The sequence below is a fragment of the Hylobates moloch genome, unplaced genomic scaffold (assembly GCF_009828535.3).
Source record: "Hylobates moloch isolate HMO894 unplaced genomic scaffold, HMol_V3 SCAFFOLD_4, whole genome shotgun sequence".
Lineage (NCBI taxonomy): Eukaryota > Metazoa > Chordata > Mammalia > Primates > Hylobatidae > Hylobates > Hylobates moloch.
In genome coordinates this window covers 158,239,771-158,260,695 of record NW_026652279.1, presented here as the reverse complement: position 1 = coordinate 158,260,695, position 20,925 = coordinate 158,239,771, and positions in this window count along the sequence as shown.

Here is a 20,925-nt window from a genome sequence, read left to right as displayed (position 1 = left end):
TCCTATACCTGAGGAAGACTCTATAACAAGAGTCATAACAGAAAAGTGGTTTTCACTCCCAGTTGCAATTAATTCCATGTTAATCCCCTATTAGGCCTTGATTTCTCTGTGCTTCTTTTGCCCATTAAAATCATTTATTCTATTTCTTACATGCATTCACTTCTTTCCCTAAAGCTTCTAAGATTGTAAACATCTCTAAGGATAGGGGACATGTTTCATGCATACTTATATCATTGACTTACTTAATGACTAGAAGTAGGGTGTTATTCTCAGTTTAATGTTAAATACAATATGACATAAAAAATCATTTTATCCTGGATCAGTTAATTTCATTAATGTGTCTCAAAAAGCAATGACACTAATCAATAAACCAATGCTAGGACTGATACATTTTTGATGGTAAGTTGAGTGTCAGAAGTGTCTGTTTTATAAATGAGAGTGGGAGAGAGTCTGCCTCTGTTTGCAGAGGCATAGGGTAAAATGGAGATTCATCATGGTGGGAGATGCAGGTGGACAGTGATGATTTCAAAGGGGAAAAAGGATACCAGAAGAAGAGGTGGGCATGAGATAAAGTCACTCCTCCCTTCAATCTTACAGTTCTGCCCAATGCCTGGCATATCTTGAAGGTTATGCTTCACCTATAATGGATGCAAATAAACCATAGACCAATGCAACTGTAATGCTTATGCTGTGTACTTCCAAATAGGAGGACCCAAACACGAATTAGAGCCTGAGGTTCCTTGTCCAGCATATTAGCAAAGCATTTTAAAGGAACTTCACTACATGCTCCAAATAAATAATGTGATTTATGCAGAAACAGATGCTATTTTATTGTGCTAGTAGAATATGTGAATAATTTATGCAGTAAGTCCAATCATACTTTGAGAGAATAAATGATGATAGTCATGCCTTTCTCTTGCCTTATATATTAATTATAGACATCTAATGCATTATAAATTTACTAACAATTTGAAAGAGGAAAATAGTTTTGTTTTAAAATATTATGATATATCCCAGTGAAACATTTGAGCACATTAAAATTTATTTATTTATTTTTGAGACAGGGTCTCACTCTGTCACCCAGGCTGGAGTGCAGTGGCATGATCTTGGCTCACTGCAACCTCCACCTCCTGGGTTAAGGTGATTCTTGTGCCTTGGCCTCCTGAGTAGCTGGGACTGCAGGCACATGCCACCAGGCCTGGCTAATTTTTGAATTTTTGGTAGAGATGGGGTTTTGCCGTGTTGGTCAGGCTAGTCTCGAACTCCTGGTCTCAAGTGATTCGCCTGCCTTGGCCTCCCATAGTGCTAGGATTACAGGCGTGAGCCACCATGCCCGGCTAAGCACATGAAAATCGATTTCAGAACTATCTATACCGCATAGAAAATTCAAGATAAATTGGGAAAAATCTTATCTAAAAATATTTGCGCCTTTTGCTTTTTCAGTGGAATTTATACCATTTCCACTCTTTCTTGGTAAGGATAGGTGACAAAAGACTTGGGTCAGAGATGATTCTGCATTTCCAATTGTCTATTGATGCTGTTTGGGCAGATTCCTTGTTCTGTGTTTTTCACATGATCTCAACATTTTTCTTCTGCTCCAGTATCTATATGGGCTGTGCTATTATCCAGGCGTAGAAGTGGCTTACTCTTCCAGAGTTTCTCAGGGAAGTATTTTCAAATGAGGATTATGTCCAGTGAATCTGGAAAAAAGTGGCCAACAGAGTAGGTGCTTTTATACTTTGGCCATACTGGTTGGAAATAGGAACATAGAGAAAATAGGGAAAGTATAAACTTAGAAAACACTGTCAGTTTATGTTCTCTCCTAGCATTCATTGTTTCACTAGCGTTCTCTGTAAACCTTAATCAGAGCTCGAATGTGTCTCCATCCTATGACTACGACTACAAAATTTAACCCAGTGAAAGCATTTGCACAACTCAGTTTGGACACTTTTTTTTTTTTTGTTTTGAGATGGGGTCTCACACTGTCACCCAGGCTGGAGTGCAGTGGCAAGATCTCCACTCACTGCAACCTCTGCCTCCCAGGTTCAAGTGATTTTCCTGCCTCAGCCTCCCAAGTAGCTGGGATTACAGGCACCTGCCACCACGCCAGGCTAATTTTTTGTATTTTTAGTAGAGACAGGGTTTCATTGTGTTGGCCAGGCTGGTCTTAAACTCCTAACCTCATGATCCATCCACCACAGCCTCCCAAAGTGCTGGGATTACACGTGTGAGCCCAGGCACTCATTTTTAAGTCTGTTTATTTTTCAGTAGTTCTTCATTATTTTTCCACTATTTTAATTTATTCCTGGAATTGAAAAGAGAAACATTCTGATGGATAATTGGCTGCTTATTAATAGGTGTTTAGTTCCCCCAGTGAACCACCCCTAGGTTCAGAAAGCCACGGTTGCTTCCTTTTGTATTTGGACACATTCACTTGTTCTACCAGTTCCCTGTTAATATCTTCAACTACTCCCTTATGGCCCATGCAATAAATGTGCCTGGTATTTTCCTGTAGCCCAGGGACTAAACATTCTCCATATGAGAATCTACTTTATTCCTTCATGCTCAGAGTCTTCCTGATGAGTGACAAGAGCAGAATGTTGGGTATAGGCCATTGACAGGCCTGACAAGTGGATAGTGGCTGCTGGCTAAAACCCCATCTCTACAGATAACTCTTTCATAGTTACACAACATTGAAAACTCACTTGGAGATTACCAGACAAAGTTTTGAACTTTTCCTGGAGGTTGGGTCTTGCTGCATGGTGAGCACTGCTCTACACCCTACTACCCGCCTAACTCTTTGGCAAGTTCAGCCTGATTGCATTTCTGCCCAGTCACTTCCTAATAAATGTTTTATATTTATTTCTTGTAAGCCACTTTCCAAGACAAATTTTACCTTTCCCTGAATGCCCATTCTAAGGTTTTTACAGCACTCAGGTATAAAACCTAATTAAAATGCCCAAATATTTATCATAAGCCTGTGAGTGTATACATCTGTTTGTCTTTTTCTTGCTTAACTTGTCCCTTCACTTACATTGGATCCATTTTATCTGCAAAATTATAAGCATGTGAATAGCAGGAAACATTTAGGGATGTCTTCCAACCCTCCTCCCATCCACTCCAATAGGCCACTCCCTCCTTAGGCAAAGGAGCCTTTATCAGCCTTGTTTAGATTTGGTTAATGGATTCTTCACTGAGGATAATGTCTTAACTTGATATTTTAAGCCATGCCATTAATTACTAACATGCTCTTGTAACTTAATGCCAGTTCCTTCACTTCGTTCTGCAAACCATTTTTGTTCTAAAATAAATTTCATAAAGGAATCACTTCTCTTTGCTTAGTTTCAGATGTCTAAATTAGCCCTAGGCATTCCTATTTATTTCTGGTTCTGAGGACCTTCTGGAATTAGATCTGACACAGAGTCCTCCACAGGGAGCTGGCAGCTGGCAGCACCAGAATGGATGATGCACTGAAGGAGTGTAGAGTCAGAGTGACCTCAGGAACAGATTAATCTCCATCTATGCACAGATATATGTCAGACTTATTCCTGAGAGCTCTGATATACAGAGCCCAAAAATCTTAGGGCTGGGGAGGATACTAGAGGCCTTTTATTTTATTTATTAATTTATTTTTATTTATTTATTTTTCTGAGACAGTCTCGCTGTCTCCCCCAGGCTAGAGTGCAATGGCGTGATCTCGGCTCACTGCAAACTCTGCCTCCCGGGTTCAAGTGATTCTCCTGCCTCAGCCTCCCAAGTAGCAGGGATCGCAGGTGCCCGCCACCACACCTGGCTAATTTTTTGTATTTTTAGTAGAGACAGGGTTTCACCATGTTGGCCAGGCTAGTCTTGACCTCCTGACCTCAAGTGATCCACCCGCCTTGGCCTTCCAGAGTGCTGGGATTACAGGTGTGAGCCACTGTGCCCAGCCCCATTTAGATCACATCTGACATTTTACCCATGAGACTGAGGCTCAGAAAGAAGTGACTTGCTGGAGTCATAGAGCCGATTAGTACAAAAAACAGTATTAGAACCCAGGTCTTCTGGTTCCTGAAAATGTACAGGGATTTGAGTATTTAAGAGTTGCAGTTCTTCCTGCTGATTTTAGGGCTTAACACATAAGGAAACATGACAGTTAACTAGCAAAATTGAAATGACTATAATAAATTAACAATGTATATGGTGCCTGGGAGCTATGATTACAGGTAGTGTAAAAATGCAAAATGTAATGAGAATGATAACTTTACTGAGAAGCTTCTGAAAATGGGATGATATAATTTCTGCCTAGGGCCAAATGGGAGGTGCTTCCCACAGCCAGCTGACACTCTGTGACTTCATGGAATGTATAAGAACGTTTGCCCGGTATGCCATGGCTTGCAACTATGATGCCCAAAACATAACATTATCTTCATCATTCCCAAATTATTTATAAGAGTGATTTTCCCGGTAGACTACAACTCATTGTATCATTTGATTTAGAAGCAGTTCCACAATTTACCAGTTGCTTTTCTTATGTCAATCGAAATAGAACAGTATGGGAGTAAAATTTAACACAGTGTACATTTTCTGGGAGTTTTGTGTTTGCTTTCTTTCTTACTATTATTGGATCAAAACACTTTTACCTCCTGTGGATTCGTTATGCATATCTACAGATCTGAAACCTTTTTGATTCAAAAATCCCTAGGGGCAGAAAGCCTCTGGGATAAATACTTAACAAATTATGTTTGAACAATTACATAAGAAAGAGATGGTCCCTGGCTCATTAAGAACAACACATGACCAGTTACTTCCTTGTATTTGTAGCATTACTGGACTGGCAGATGAAGGGAAAAACCATTACCCATAGAGTTTAGCTTTATTCATTGAGATAGCCAGCAGCTTTCTCCCAATATGGACATGCTCCTGGTGGGTAGGGAGAAATTGGGCAGTATGATAATAGAGTCAGATGGGCTCCTTTCACTAAAATATCTGTATGCAAAATATTAGATTCATGTCACCCTAAAATATATCTGCAGTCCCACTGGTATGTTTATGTAATTACATAAATACATAATCTAACAAAGTAACAGCCTCCCACGCTTTCAAGGGTCCACCTTTTCTGGCATATTTGGGAAGTGGGAACTTGTTCTCATATTACTCCTAATGCAATCAAGGGGATTCGCTTCACGCCTTGACTGTTCTGACACCTCCCAGCCACAGCCCCTTATATTTGTTATATCTTCTTGTTCATGAACTTCAGCAAACTGGTAAGTGTGGGAGTGACTGCATTCACCTCCACCACTCTACCCTTTTGCTGCTCACATGACCTCCACTCAAGATCATTCAAGTATGTCCTATGGGGAAGAGGACGACAGCGGTCAATCTCTGGGAGATATTTTCTCAGGGACATAGTCTAGGTCCTTGCTCTGCCACTTTCAAGTTCTGCCTCATCTCAGTACATCTTTCAACCTATCTTTGTAGCCAAATGTGTAACTGAGTACTTCTCTGTGCAGTGTTTTAGATGCTGGGACAATGAGAGGAGAAATGTTCGTGGTTCCTGCTCAAAAGGAGATTTACATTCTGGTGGTAGGAGAGACACAACTAAAAATAATCAAACAAACAAGATTCTTTCAGAAACCAACGAGAGCTCTGAGGAAAGAACACTTTTCATTCATCACATACCATATCCCTATCTTTACATATCTGTTGTTTGGCTCCCCTTAGGGATTGCCACCACCATGAACAGAAAGGAATTTATTTATCTTCCTATCTCCCGTACAGATTATGGAGGATGCAGCAGCTCCCAGCAGTGCATTTCTCACTACCTGATTTGTTCAGTCTAGAGTAATCTCCTGCTGTACTTCAGGCATCCTCCTCCCCCAGGTCTGATTGGGTCAAGGTTTCCCTGTCATCGTGTGGTGCAGTTTGTCTGCTCATCTGGTTGTCATCCACTGGGTGATCACAGGATCCAAGTAGACACTGAGCCCCAAGAGTAATTCTCAGAGCAGTCAGAAGACACATTGAGAAAAAGAAGCACAGTCTTCACAGATGCCCCTGCCCACACCAAGGAAACCACTTAACAACTTCATGAGTCTTCTTGGCTGGCAGATGTTTGCTCTTTACACTGGAATCTTCAGGGATATAAAAGATAGAACTATTTCAGGCCCACCTTCTCTCTATGGGTCATCTCTTAGCTATACAAAGTTGAGCAGAAACTTTGCTATTAATATTTTTCCCCATTAAATCTGAAGCCAAGCCAATTTCTTGACCTGGGCATTCTCCGTTCATCTTTATTTGAAGGGAATCAGTTTCAGGACCCATTCCTCTCTCCAAATAACTCTCCAGGAAAGTGTGGCTGATTGTGCTTCCGTTATATAGGAAACATACATATCAGTTTTGGGCATGACACAAACTATGAAGGATGACAAATATGTTTTAAAGCATCTCTTCATATGACCTATTAAAAATGTTGAATACACCGGGCCAAACATAGATGACAGAATCAAAATTTTTTTCTTAATAGGATGGAATGATATGTTTCAACCATGGATATATAATATGATGGGGAGATATATATACTGAATTCTAAACCTTGTCGGCACTAGTTCAGGGTGAGGGAGATCAGGCATAACTTGACAGTAGTTGATCTGAAAAGACCCTAAGGGCATCAGTAGACCATGAACTCACCCTACATCCACAGAATGGCATAGTAACAAAAGGGCAAGTGCCTAGAACCAGGGACGATATATTCCCACTGACATCTGCACTGATAAACTCAAATCTGGAACACTGCGTCTAATTTGGGGACTAACTCACTGACAGGGATACTTATAAACCAGAGAGCATTCAAAGTATGTTGGCTCCAGTAGAAGGGCATTTGAAAACGATATAATATAATGAACTGTTTCTGGAACTGAAGAATTTAATACAGAAAGAGAAGGCTCATGGTAGACATAAGTTTCTTCCAGTATTTGCATGGCTAGTGTATGGAAGAATGAGTCGGTAGAAGGCATGTTGTACAAGACAATTGATGGCAGACAGATAGGAATTTCAAACTAGAACAGTCCAACAGTGGAACAAGCTATTTAACAAAAAAGGGAGCACTTTGTCACTGAAAATGATCAAGTAGGGGCTTGATGTAAATCATTATTGCCTTTATTTTATTCAAGTTATTATTATGATCTTTGTGACAACTCTTTTTAGTCTTTTTTGACCCCCAATATGGAAAAATTCGAAGTATGAATATTTTTCAGCATTGACCCTCTCATCTTTCTCCTCTCTTATTTGTGCATAAAGTTTTCATCACCTTCCGAAGTGCCGTCCTCTCTGGTGAATGTCTGATGGAGCATGGTAAGTGGTAAATTACTATGGCCTGGAAGGCTCAGTAATTACCAGGAAATGACTTAGGCACTGGAGAAAATCTGGCTCATTATATTATTTAAAAATGAGCCTTATTAAGAAATTCACAAATGTATTGCTTTAAAATGAAGCTTGCACCAGAAGAAATATTTGAAAATTATACAAATAAAGAAACTCCTTTCAAAATTAGTGTTCTAGAGGAAATCAGATGAGTGTTTATTAACTAAAAAAATAGAAAATGCGCTCCTTGCCTGGTGAATATATAATAGAAATGCGTGAGAACATCGCTGTATAATGCTATCTAAGTCTTGCTGGCATTCTTTATGCAGCCTGTGTCAGCCATGAGGAAGTCATGGTGGGTTCTATGTAGGACTAAAATTCATTTGTCTTTTGAGTCAGTGTTTGCTTACATTTCTGCTACTTATCTGGATCGTAAGTTTGATAACTCAGCTTATTGTGCTCATGTTATCCACATAAAAATGGAGTAATTATTTCCATTTGCCTCATCAAACCATTGTGAGCAGACTTTTCAGCTGAACATAGTAAAGAGAAATTAAATGACGTCCTTCTACGACCAACGCTGGCATATTTGCTATTTTGCACTCCCTTCATAGGCAAGACTATGCTTTTGAAAAACCTAGGAAATATTTTAGAGTTTATCTCAAATTATACTGAAGCCCACCTCGATGATCATGGGCAGAAGAAGTGGTGTATCTCAGTGCTCTACTTCCAGTGGAGATCAGACTTAAGCATAGTAAGTATAGTTTGTGCTGAACTTTTGTCTCTCTCATAACTTCAGAAGAGAGAACCAAATCTCTATAAGGAGATAATGTATCCTATTGTCTTTCAGGTGATGCTTTGGAATGTTAATTAGTTTCAAAATCTGTTTATTACCTGTGTTCTTATTGCCATTGTAAAGATATATCAGTTCATTCGTTTTCATCTGTATCCCTAAGGAATTTAAAAACAGAGGTTCCAAGTAGGAAAATCCAATAGCTACTTCGAGAGCCAGCGGATACCATCCACAGATATTAAGAACAGGTAGAACGTTAGCTGGGAAACAGGAAGTAGAAAAAGCAGTCCACGAATGTCTGCTGAACTCTACATTTTGAACAGACAGGGCATGTCTGTCTTATTTGTGTTTGTATCTCCAGGGTCTAGCACAGTACCTGGCACATAGTGGGCACTCAAGGAATATTTGTTGAATTTGCAGTAAATCGTAAATGGAAGGGTGAATTGGAAATGGAATGGCCTTACAGTATGGTCTCTGAGTTTATTACTCAAGTTATTTAGTAACAGTGGTGATTTAAATTGCACGTTGTAACTTTGCTTAATAATATTAACATCCTGTTAGCATACATAGTAGGTCTCAAGCTGGGCTTCATCTGAAACTCAAAAATTTCAATGCCCCAGGCCGCCCCCACAAGACCAATTCAAGCAGAACCTGTAGGAGTGGAACCCGGATAATAGAATTCTTTAGGGCCCTTCAGAAAATTCTAGAGAACCATTATAGGCGTGTGTGTGGGGTGTGTGTGTGTGTGTGTTCACACGTGTGTGTGAAACATAATTTAAGCTCCATGTTATGAGTTTCACTTGATACTGCTTTTCTCCTTTGGCAAGGGCAGGGATTGAGGGTCTGGAGGGGAAGAACTTGCACCAGACTATAGAAAATGCATAAATATGTGTGGAGGAGTTGGTGCTATAAATCATTTCACTATTAATTATGCCATGGCCTGTTTTTATGTTCACTCTTCTTTATAAATGAGATGAAATAGCTTTACAATGTGCCTAACATCGTTTTAAAATGCCACATAAATTCACTCCTGTTTTTATGGGGTTGAAAAATTTTAACACAAAAATAATTTGCCTAGCTTGAAGAATTTGCATAAAACCATCGTAGGGGTGTGTTAAAAATTACTCTTCTTCCTTTTAATGTAAGAGCGCAAGACAGGATGGAGGATAGATTTCATTCTTACGGTGCCCCAGGTGAATCTCACATTTGCATATTAAAGATTCAATTTAAAACAAACTCCCAAGTCACAATGGGCATTTACCCTGGAATACATATTTCAGCATCGGCCTGGGACCATGCAAGGAAAATTCCTAGAGGGATGGCAGAGTCCACAGTTGTTCTAGCTATGCACCTCTTGTATTTACCTTTACAAATGTTAGCAGGAGAATATGGTCCGGGTAGCCCACCCCTGATGCCAGAAAGAAAATGGTAAATTATAGAAACAAAATGGTATAGCAGTTTGACTTTTACTTCTCAAGGTCTTGTGGTTCCATTATCCCTGGCAACAGCTGGGCTGTCTTATGCCAGTAAGTTGGTGAAAGCTAACACGTGCTATTGGAAGTGAGGAGATACTGGGAGTAGCTTCTCTCTTAGGGAACAATAAATATTACCTAAAGAAATGAACTCTGGAAAGAACAATTAGATGGTGCAGGGCACGTGTGCAAGTTAAGATACGCTTGGGTTTGGCTTAGGTAGCTGTTGATATCAGGACATCAACTTGGTACCAAAATTAGCTCAAGGCAATCCGTCAACAATTCTAGCATTTCTTTTCTCCTTTTTGGGTTTGCCCAGCCCCTCAGTCTAGTATTTCCTTGTTCACTAAATGACGCTGAGAATAGCCCTACCATCAATAATATCTTTCATTAGTGTTAAATGACAAGTACTACGTTAATTTGATATTTATTAATTTCTTAATATTTATTTTAAAACATAAATGTGATAGAATAGCTTTCCCTTATATTAACTTTAGTGGTTTCCTTGTTTAAAAAGTTAAAGCTTACAAAGAAAAAGAGAGAGAGAAAGAGAAAGAGAATTCAGCTTAGGTATTTCTGCAGAACATTTAAATTAATTCTTCACTTTGTATAGTGTCACTGCTTTATCTGCCACCTTGATTGTTTTTGCCTCATCTTCGTTTGTGGCATAAGTTGTTTGGAGTTTGGCCAGCGTATCTATATGAGTAATGTGTTTACTGCTACGATGGGGAAGGTTCCAGTTTTAGTGCTTAGCATTGCTTGGTCTGTAGTTTGTTCTTGGCTTAAACGACTTACAGTACATGGAGTGTTTTAAGGCCCGATAATCTTTTTTTTTTTTTTTTTTTTAATCCTAGAGATCTGCTTGAAAGATGAAGCTGTCACAGAGGCACCCAAGGAAGTCATGACAATTCTCCTTCACTGTGCAGCTTTATTTAGGAGAAATGCAGAAAAGTGCAGAAGTTACAAGAGTGTAATGTTTACAGAAAAACAAACCTAATCTTTTTACATTTTGTTCAATGATTTTGTTTTGTTTGAAGTGTTGCTTCTCCTGCGCACCGCCCCCCACCACCTGCCTCCCACCTCTTTGGCCAACCCAACTTTTAACCCAAAACATTTTCCAGTTCTTTTTGATTGAAAATTGGGTTCCTGTAGAGGAACTCTATCTTCCTCACATGATGACCAAACCCGGGCCTCCAGACTCTTCCTCCTTCAGTAGGTTACACATCACATCCAGACGCACCTTGCTTATCACATCCCCACCCTCACTCAGAGACATCCAGGGACATGGACATCTGCAGGAATCAATCCCATGGCACCAATTTCACTTTTCTATCTTCTTTCACACCATATCCCTGTAAGAGCTCTGCTCATATAAACTGGCTTATGCATTGTCACCCCAAACTGTCTTCTAGTATCTCAACTTTTCCTGTTTTCTCATACTATTTAGTCTTCATTATTGCTTTGTGTATTAGTCAAGATTCTCCAAAGAAACAGAACTAATAGGAGGTATGGACTCAAGTGCACATGTATGTGTGTATGAATCTATCTATCTATGTATCTGTCTACCTATGTGTATGTCTATCTATCTGTCTATCTATCATCTCTCAGCAAATAAAGAATTGGCTTGCGTCCAAATCTGCAGAGCCAACCTCCTAGTTGAAATCTGCAGGTCGTGGACCTGAACCAGAAACGGCTAATATTCTAGTTTGAAGGTCATCAGGTCAGACAGGCGAATTGTCTGTTATTTGGGAGAGTGTCAGCCTTTTGTTCTGTGTAGACTTTCAGCTCACCCACATTAGAGAGGGCAATCTGCCTTACTCGGTCAATGGATTTAAATGCTAATCTCGTTCAGAAACACTCTTGTGGAAGTATACAGAATCATGTTTGACTAAGTATCTGGACACTCCATGACCCAGTCAAATTGACACATACAATCAACCCTCACACTCTCCTTACAAACACTTGAAGCCAGTTATGGTTACTCGCCTAGAGACAAAGTTCTTCAACCTGAACCTCTCGGGCCTTCAGCCATTCCTCATACAGTGCAGTTTGAGGTACATTAGCACCCTTGTTGCCCTTTCTCCTCACCTCCGCACAGTTTTATCCCAAAGCAGGGGTCTGGTTTTACTCCTCCAGTTCTCCAAGACTGACCAGACCTCCCGTGTTTTTTTGGTTTTATTCTTTTGAGGCACTCAATAAAAATGATTCCTGGATGTGTATGCAGAATAAAGAACTTCTGTAGCCTGTAGGATCCATGGTTTATGTTTGGTTAAATGCAAGTGTTCATCTATTTGTGTTTTTCAAATACCTAGTTTATCAGACTGGGAAGAAATGGTGGCATGAGGTTTGGAGTTTTTGAAGCTGGCTTTATCAGAGAACAGTAGATTGGAATATTAAATCCTCATTATATCAAGGGACAGCTGTGGCTCTGATTTGATTCCAGGCTTGAATAGAAATTGTTAAATTGTTTTTCTAGAAGTAATCAAAAATACTAATGTTTAAAATGAACGCTCTTTAATTTTATAAATTATAGTCAAAGGTTATCTGTCCTTTGATTAAATCATCGTAAAATATAAACTTCAGCCCAATAATAATTTTTCACTTAGATTACTTTCAGAGGCATTGTTTTTACCCAGGTACCAGTTTATGAGAAGCCTGAGAACAATTCTGATTGTGTCTGTAGCACCTCGATAGCTGTACCAAGATGTTCATGGTCTTTAGCTTACCATATTTCCATGCCTTGGCCCATTCTGTTTATTCTGCCTGAAACGCCCTCTCATGCCTGCCCACCCAAGACACCTTCTTATTCATAGTGCTTCAGCTCAATGGTGTCTACTCTGAAATACCTTCTCTGACTTCAGCAGGCCAACTTTGGTATTCCTTTCTGGCAATAATGCACTATGTACATTCTTTTATCATCTCACTTGTCACATTGTATGTTCTCTATTTCCACATTTGCCTTTCTGCAACAACAACAGTGCCTTTAAAAGCATCACATATTAATACATACTTGTTACTGTTATGCTTCTCATATTGGCGATTCAATGGTGAGCATTATGGATGTGGTCTGTTAGGGTTTGGTTGTATGTCCCCTCCAAATTGCATGTTATGTGACCTTTAATGTTGCAGATGGGGCCTAGTGGGAGATGTTTGGGTTGTGGAGGTGGAACTCTCATGAATGGCTTTGTGCTGTCCTCCTGGTGATGAGTGAGTTCTCTGTCAGTTCATGAGAGCTGGTTGTTTAAAAGAACCTGGAACCCCCTTCTTTCTCTCCTGCTCCCTCTCTTTTCATGTGACATGTCTGCCCCTCCTCCACCTTCCACCATCAGTAAGAGCTTCCTGAGGCCTCACCAGAGGCTGAGCAGATGCTGGTGCCATGTCTGTACAGTCTGCAGAACTGTGAGCCAAATGAAGGTTTTTCCTTATAAATTACCCAGTCTTAGGCATTCCTTTATAGTAATGCAAAACAGACTAACACGTGCTCCAACCTTGTGAACCTTCAAGCCTAATGTGAACCGAAGCCATGTCATCTTTGTCACCAGTACTTATTAAATCAACAAATATATAAAAATGGATTTCTGCAGTAGACTCCTTAAATATAGGGACAATATTTTATGTTCTTTGTTTTTTTGTATACTCAAAACTTGGCATAATTATGTATTGAGTGAAGGGAGGAATGATTAAGTAATTTCATTGTTGACTTTCAGTTTTAGATGAGCAAGTAACTTTTCAGAAAAAACTCATTTAAATGTTTATGTTAATTTCTTTTCATAAATGCTGTTTTGAAGCTGATAATTTTAGGGGTAATGAAAATTCAAAAGTCAGGTCATCTCCCAGGGAGAGTGAGTAGGAATGATATGACACTTTTACCAGCATGAGATATTTAGACAATTCTAATCGTAGTTTCAGTAATTATAAAATTATTAACATCAACTTTCAGTTATCTTTAGACTTCAAAGGTAGAATTTAACCTTTAACTCTGTCCAAATCTGTCATGTAAACAACCTAAATTAACTACCCTTTGAGATCAAAAATTAATATCTTACACGAGTTTACTCAGAGGATGCTAATTCTTTCAAGCTTCCTGAAAACCAAATTCAAATTCAAGACAATTAAATGTTAATAAATTTCTAGTGATCAGAGAGACAAATACAAGGAAGATTAATATTCTTTCTCCATGCTTTGGAGACAGGCTCTCAAAGTGATCAAATAAAATGTTACCTTTGAAAGTGACACCTTACATTACAGTGCTTGGATGTCCTTCTATAGTTAATGAACAGGCAGAGGTTTTTTCTTCTTTCTTAGCATTGAGATAGGTGCAAGGGTTGGTGAGCTGCCTTGAGGAGGTCATAGTAAGAATAAAACTGTATGTATTCATTCAACAAGTTTTTATTGAGAAACTATCATTGGCAGACGTTGTATTTAACACTGGGATTATAGACAAGAAAGGCATGGATCTTGTCCTGTGGAGCTTACTCTTGGGGGTAGGGGGATAAAAACCACAAATACACAGAAAAATAAACACAAAGTAATTAACAAATAAAGACGCTGTCATTTGTAAATACTCAAGAGAGCATTGTATTTCACAACTCACATTTTGACCTAATTTTAGGAAGGATTTAGCCAGAGCCTTGAGTTGGGGATTTAACTGTAAATGTTTACTCAGGATGCAAAGTTTGCACAGAGCCTCAGAAGCACAGCCATCCTTTCCTACTGCTCAGCACACATCGCCACCCCCTGGAGCACACTTTCTCACTTGAGGAAATAAGGCTAATGTAGGAAGCATTTAACTCAGCTCTATGCCAGCTCTGTATTGACCTTGTATGTTCAGCTCTGTAATTTTAAGACTTCATAAATATAAAAATACTTACTTTTTATCATCAGTTTGGCTTTAATTTCTCTTCTCTGGGAGAACTGTAAACCTGCCAACTTTAAAGTTAGTTGATCTATTTATTCTGAGCTATAGGAATACAGAATAAGTCAGCTGTTATTTTTTTAAAAGTTAGAGCAATCTTAACTGATATCCTAGGGAAAAAGTTTATTGCGTGCAGTAAAAATGGAATTTGGTTTATTTCCATGGTTTTAGAGCAATTCAGTGCACGTATTTATTGCTTACATGCATGCTATTACACTTATTACAGAAGAACAGAGACTTAGGATGATATTTTTAATGTCCTTCCTCTTAAACACGTTTTACTTTTCTGAAGCTCTTTTGTATTTTTCTGACCAAGCCTCATAGGATCACCTGAGGACAGGCCTCATTGTCTTGCATCCTGATTAATAAGATCAACACAGGGGCAGCTATGGACAGCAGCTGACCCCAACTACTCTGAAGGTGACATGCTGTTTGTTCTGGGTGTTTCTGTGTTCTCTATAGCTGGCCTTCTGCAAGTGGTCGCATCTGTGGTCAGAACCAGGTCAGCTAGAGTGGAAGGGTCAGGGGGTAAGGGTTCAGGGTCCTAATTGAGACTTTCCCTCCTGGGGGCTATGGGCACTGCGGATGTCATCCTGCTGCCCGCTCTTGATGAAAGTCTTGTGGGACTGCCAAAGCTGGACATCCAGGCCAGCAAGAGCTAGCACAGGGAGAGCTTCCTAGTAAGGAGTAATAGGGGCATCTGGACGAGTGGTGGAGCTTGGCAGCAGTTTCATAGGAGGCAGGCGTTTGGCATCAAGGGCTACTTCAGCAGGTGGGGGACACCTATCTTAGGTTCAAAGGTGAGAGTACATACTGGAGGAGGTATAAGGATGGTACTGAGAAACATAAACTGAAATCCAAAGTTCAGAGGACAAGGGGAAGGGAATTAGTAAGGCAGAACCTCAGCATAAAGCAAAGGAATCCAGCTACCAGAACTGGAGTACAGGCAGAAGAAGAGGTAAGTCCAGTTATAATGGCTGAAATTGTAGCAAATGCCCTTGGAGTCTTACAGGGTTTTGAGTTGTTTACCTGCAGGGAGAGGAGTGAGGTAGGGGCAGAGAAAGGACACACCCGACCCTAAGGATTAGCAAGTCCTCCCTGGGGTGTGGGACCTTGGAGTGACTGGAGATAGTGTACCTTGTGAAACGCGCTGTTTTTGAAGGATTCTGTGTAATTCCCCACATGCACAGTTTGTTTCCTTATCTTTTCTCAGTTCTACATTGTGGTCCTTCTATTCCTGGCTTATAGCCCCTTCCTAGGGATTCAAATGCCCATTGCTCAATATTCAGCATATGCTTACTGAGCACCTATTATATACAAAGGCATTGTGTTACATCCTCTGAGGGCTCCAGTGGTCAATGAGTCAGAGTCTGCATCTTCAAGGTGTGGACACTATGGTGCTGAGGCATGAAAAAGAGGCGAATAAGCCCAAGTCGAGATGCTGGGTGGTGGGTGGGATATGAGTGGTCCAGAAGACCACAGCTGTCTAGGGGCAAAAAGATAGGGTTCCAGGAGTGTTTATGGAAGGTTTCTTAGAGGAACCCTTCCTTGAGTTGAACCTTGGAGATTGACTTTCAGTAGGTATAGGGCAAGGGATAAGGCTGAGGAAAGAGCAGGTGTAGAGATAGGAAAGCATTCTCTTGGCGTTTAGGACAGGGAGATAAGGTTGGAACTGAAATGTAGCCCTACACAGATGTGCCCACATTTGGTAGAGCCTACGTGTCAGATTAATTCCACTAAATTACGCTGAAGTTTCAGGTAGTAGTTCCAGAGCTTTCTTGAATATTTTATGCAAGACTAATACAATGAAGGAGGTGCTTAGTTTTACACAGGGTGAATTAAATGGGCACGTAAGGAAGAAAAGCATGTCAGAACACATATGCAATTGTGAGAGCATCATGAAGAGCTGTGATGGTAACAGCTTGATGAAGGAGAGTAAAGAACCAAAGATGGCTGCTGTTTTGAATCCAGCTGACTCAGAGACTATTGGTACAATAAATCTCATTAGGGAAGTCTGTGCGCATACGTGCGTGTGTGTGTGTATGTTTGTGTGTGCGTGCATGTGCGAGGTAATGAATACAGAAGACTGAAGTACAAATAGAAGGTTGATTAGGCAGCTAGCTAGAAATAGATGTGAACATGTTCAGGCAATTAGAATGTGGTGCCACAGCTTGGGATGTGTTAGGGATTGAGAAAGAAGAGAGGTCAGAACCTTGGCTTTCATATTAATTTAAGGCACAGAAGGAAAACAAGGAGCAATAGAAAGAAACAGAGACACAACCATTCAAAATAGATGACAGCCAGGAAAGTGCGTTACCAAACAAAGAGGTGAGAGTTTCATGGAGAAGATGTCATATCTTGCTGTATAATAATTCAAATTTATCTATCTCTATGTCAAAATGGTATTATACGTAGGACAGAAGTCACCAATTAAGATGAATAGGAGTATCATATTTAATCAAGTGCATACATCCATTAATATCCATTTTCAGAATGTAAACAGCTTAAAATAAAAGCTGACAGAAGTCCCCTGTGTCTGCTATAACAAAACTAATGTTCACTGTATAAATAACTTTCTATTTTGCTTCTCTGGTGAAGAATCTGGGCACAGCCTCCTTATCTGTGGACCGTTGGGGTCAAAGAAGGAACTGGTAACATTGCACAAAATCCCATTTTCATCTACCACCGAGCATGGGAGCTCCTCCTCTGTGTCAGCAGCCCACACCTTCCTCCAGGCATGGAGCCCAGGGCCATAGTGCAATCTCATTTTGGTATTTCCCCTCATGAGCTTGGAAAAGACAATTTGAGACTTACTGTAGTGTGGGGACTGAAAAGTTCTATATGGCCAGGTGCAGTGGCTCATGCCTGTAGTCCTGGCACTTTGGGAGGCTGAAGCAGGTGGATCACTTGAGCTCAGGAGTTGGTCTCAAACTCCTGAGCTCAAGTGATCCATGGCAAAACCCTGTCTCTACAAAACAGAAAAATTAATCTGGGTGTGTGTTGTACACCTGTAGTTCCAGATACTTGGGAGGCTGAGGTGGCAGAATTGCTTGAGCCCAGGAGGTGGAGGCTGCAGTGAGCTGTGGTCATGCCACTGCACTCCAGCCTGGGTAACAGAGTGAGACCCTGTCTCAATACATATACGTACATACATACATACATACATACATACATACATGGTTTTGTAATCTGCAGAGTAAAGTGGGATGCTGTATGCTTGAAAATTGCTAAAAGAATAGATTTTAAGTGTTCTCAAAACAAAACATTGATAAGTGAGATAATGTATATGTTAATTAGTTTGATTTAGGTATTTCACAATGTATACATTTTCAAAACATCATGTTGTACACTATAAATATATACATTTTTTATTTCTCTATTAACACAATGAAAAGCATTAGACCTAATTCTTCAGAACCAGTGGTCAAATGGTTCACAGTAGGGAATAGTGGGCTTGGTGCATATTTTCAAGCAAACACTTGCCTTAAATTTCAAGTTAAATATGATATTTTTAAAGAACACCATAAGATAAGATAGAGATATATAATGAGACTAAAATTACAGCCTTACTGTAGAGCTCACTAAGGCTTAATGATGGAAAACCTACAGTGACATTGTATTTGGTGTTATCAGGGCTTGTCTACAACATGCTCTTAGTGTTAGCAAACATGGTTTATATTATGTATGAATTACTTGGTTGTAGATGTAAATATCACTTCTATATTTAGACTCTCCTGTTGGGTTCTGTCTAGAGCTGTATGAACAACTTTTGTTATAGAAAATTTATGATCCGTAATTTGTAGACATGTCCAAAAATATACCAAAATGAATTAATAAAGACACTTTAAACAGATGGTTCTTAAAAAAAAACTTCTATATGGGATACAGTATACTGAACTGAAGTGAGATGTGGAAGACAATACATTCTTCTCTGAAAATCTTTGCAGATGTCAATGACAATAAATGCTAGACAGAGACAATAAATTCTGGACTTTTTAACAGGAAAATTGCTTGGAACAATTTATTTCCCCAGAATCTCAACCACCTTAAGTTAGCATCATAGATCATTGTATCTTGATCTCCTGTGCATATGAACTAAGGAGAAATGGAAAGTTTCAGGAAGAGTCTGAAGGTCAAGTTGGCCCTAAGCTTTAGCTTCTTGAACCTAAACCACTCTTATTGCAGTGAAAATGAATTTTTGATCAACCCACTATTGACCATGTGTCCTTCCTAAGGCTATTTTTAAATTTGGAGAGAGGTACAGCAGGGCTTTCCTTGGTAGTAGAATAGGAAGGGCCTGGTTGTTCATAAAATATTGGAATAGCCTTAGGTTTTCATGCTTCTGTATTTATACGACTTAAAAGAAGAAACCCCGCTGGACTTGGAGGAAAGAGATTTAGGTTTTAGTGCTAGTTGTGGTACTAACTAGTATATAACCAGGTCATTTACATTATGGTCTTTATATTTCTAACTTTAAATAAAGTTATTTTTCAGCATAAGCAATATTTTATTTGGGTTTTACACCCATTCCTAGAAACTCATTCTTGGAAATTGATATCTAAACAAACATCTTCAAATTTGTTTGAAGCTTTGTCCAGAACTCATGATGTTTACATTTGTCAAGTGGAATTACCCCTTGACCATTAAAAAAGAAATCCTGTTTGGATGTACTTTTGAGCTGATTAGGAAAATTATTTGTTTTGAAAAGATGAATGCATTTTAATACTGGTTGATGAGGCTTGATTGGACTATGCAATACAGGTGAGGCAGTTTTTTATCCTGATTTTGATGCCAACTATTTTGTGTGTGTTCCCATCCATCCACTTCTATGAGAAGAGCAAACAATAGGAACTGTAGCCCAAGCATGGGTGAGTCATTACTCATAAGAATGACAGAAAAGCAGTTTCCAATGCTACAAGTGACATTAATGCTGTATAATCATGGCTCAGGATATTTCAGCTGCCCTCATTTTTGTCGGCAGCAGCAGCTACAGCAAAGTGCCATTGTTGGGTATGCTACAAAGAGATGGCCCTCTATCTGATGTCAGTTCCAATTTTTTGAAACACTTAATCCACATGATTTATAGGTCATCTTTAAAGTTCAGATGTATTCACCAACTGTGAGGTTCTAAAAACAGCCAGTCCAGCTGTTCATAAGTAATATTTGCTACTGAAATCCAGATTCAACAGATGTGTATCAAGTACTGGATATTTTCACATGTATAGGCTCATTGTACCCTTGCAGGTACCTGTGAGGTGGGTCTTGTATCAGTTTTCATAGATGAAGGTATACTAACAAAGGTTAAATGTCCCATCTGAGCTCATACGACTAACAGTGGCACATCCAGGTCTGAACTGTTACCAACAGGAGTGAGTGCTGAAGGGCTCCACCTCTTAGGTTCTGATACCTATGCAGCCACTGATCGATGAGCTGAAATGGTGATCTTATAAGTAAAGAGAAAAGAATATCCCAAGAAAAAATATGAAAGATACCACACCAATGAGAAAACCTAGCAAACTCAGACCTTCATGATCTTTCAATGAAAAGACAGTCCTCACACGCCCAAGGTTTGGACTGGATTGCTGGGAAAATTTGTGTCTTTCAGCCTCTCAACCTAAGCGATCCTTCAACAATCTTTGCAAGTACATGAAGAATAAGGATATCTACACTGAGGTCTCATCATCCCAGGCTGTTAGTGAACTGCTGCATGGGGCTAGGTATGTCCAAACCATGGTTCACTTGGGTAGTTTATGCCTTCAAGACAGACATCCTCTATCATGATAATAGTATTTTCAGTACTCACTCAATCTCTCTGCTGCCTTTGACTCCTAGCTTAGACCAGGAACAGAATAACACAGTGGTTAGAGCATTGACTTTGGAGTCAGACAGTTAAGTTTTCTCATTTTTGATACTGACTGGCTGTGTGTTTTTAGGCAAGATAGTTAACCTCCCTGTCCCTCAATTTACTCTTCTGTAAGATGACAATAACAATAATAGCTACCTCATAAGGTTAGCAGGAGGGGTAAATAAGTATATAAAATCTCTATTTGCTTTGGGCTGTCCAGTTATCATCAACAGGCTGATAAGTGTGTATGTGTAGTTATCGTTTTTTCTTTAAATTCTTCTTTTTGATCCTTTTTAGCCTTTACCTTTTTGCTTTTTTTGCTTTTGTATCTCTATCTTCTCCTCAATGCTCTTTAAATTCCTGTTTTATAAATAAATGTGTCATCCAAACATACTTTTCCAACAACCCATTCTTTGGGGAAAAAAAGTACAGCTTTAATTATCACCTAGGTTCTGATAATGCTCAAATTGAGGTGCATTTTAAATAGGTGGCTTTTGAGAATGTACTGTGTGCCAAGTTCTGGGAGAGTGTCTCTTACATGTATTTTATTGATTTCTCTCAA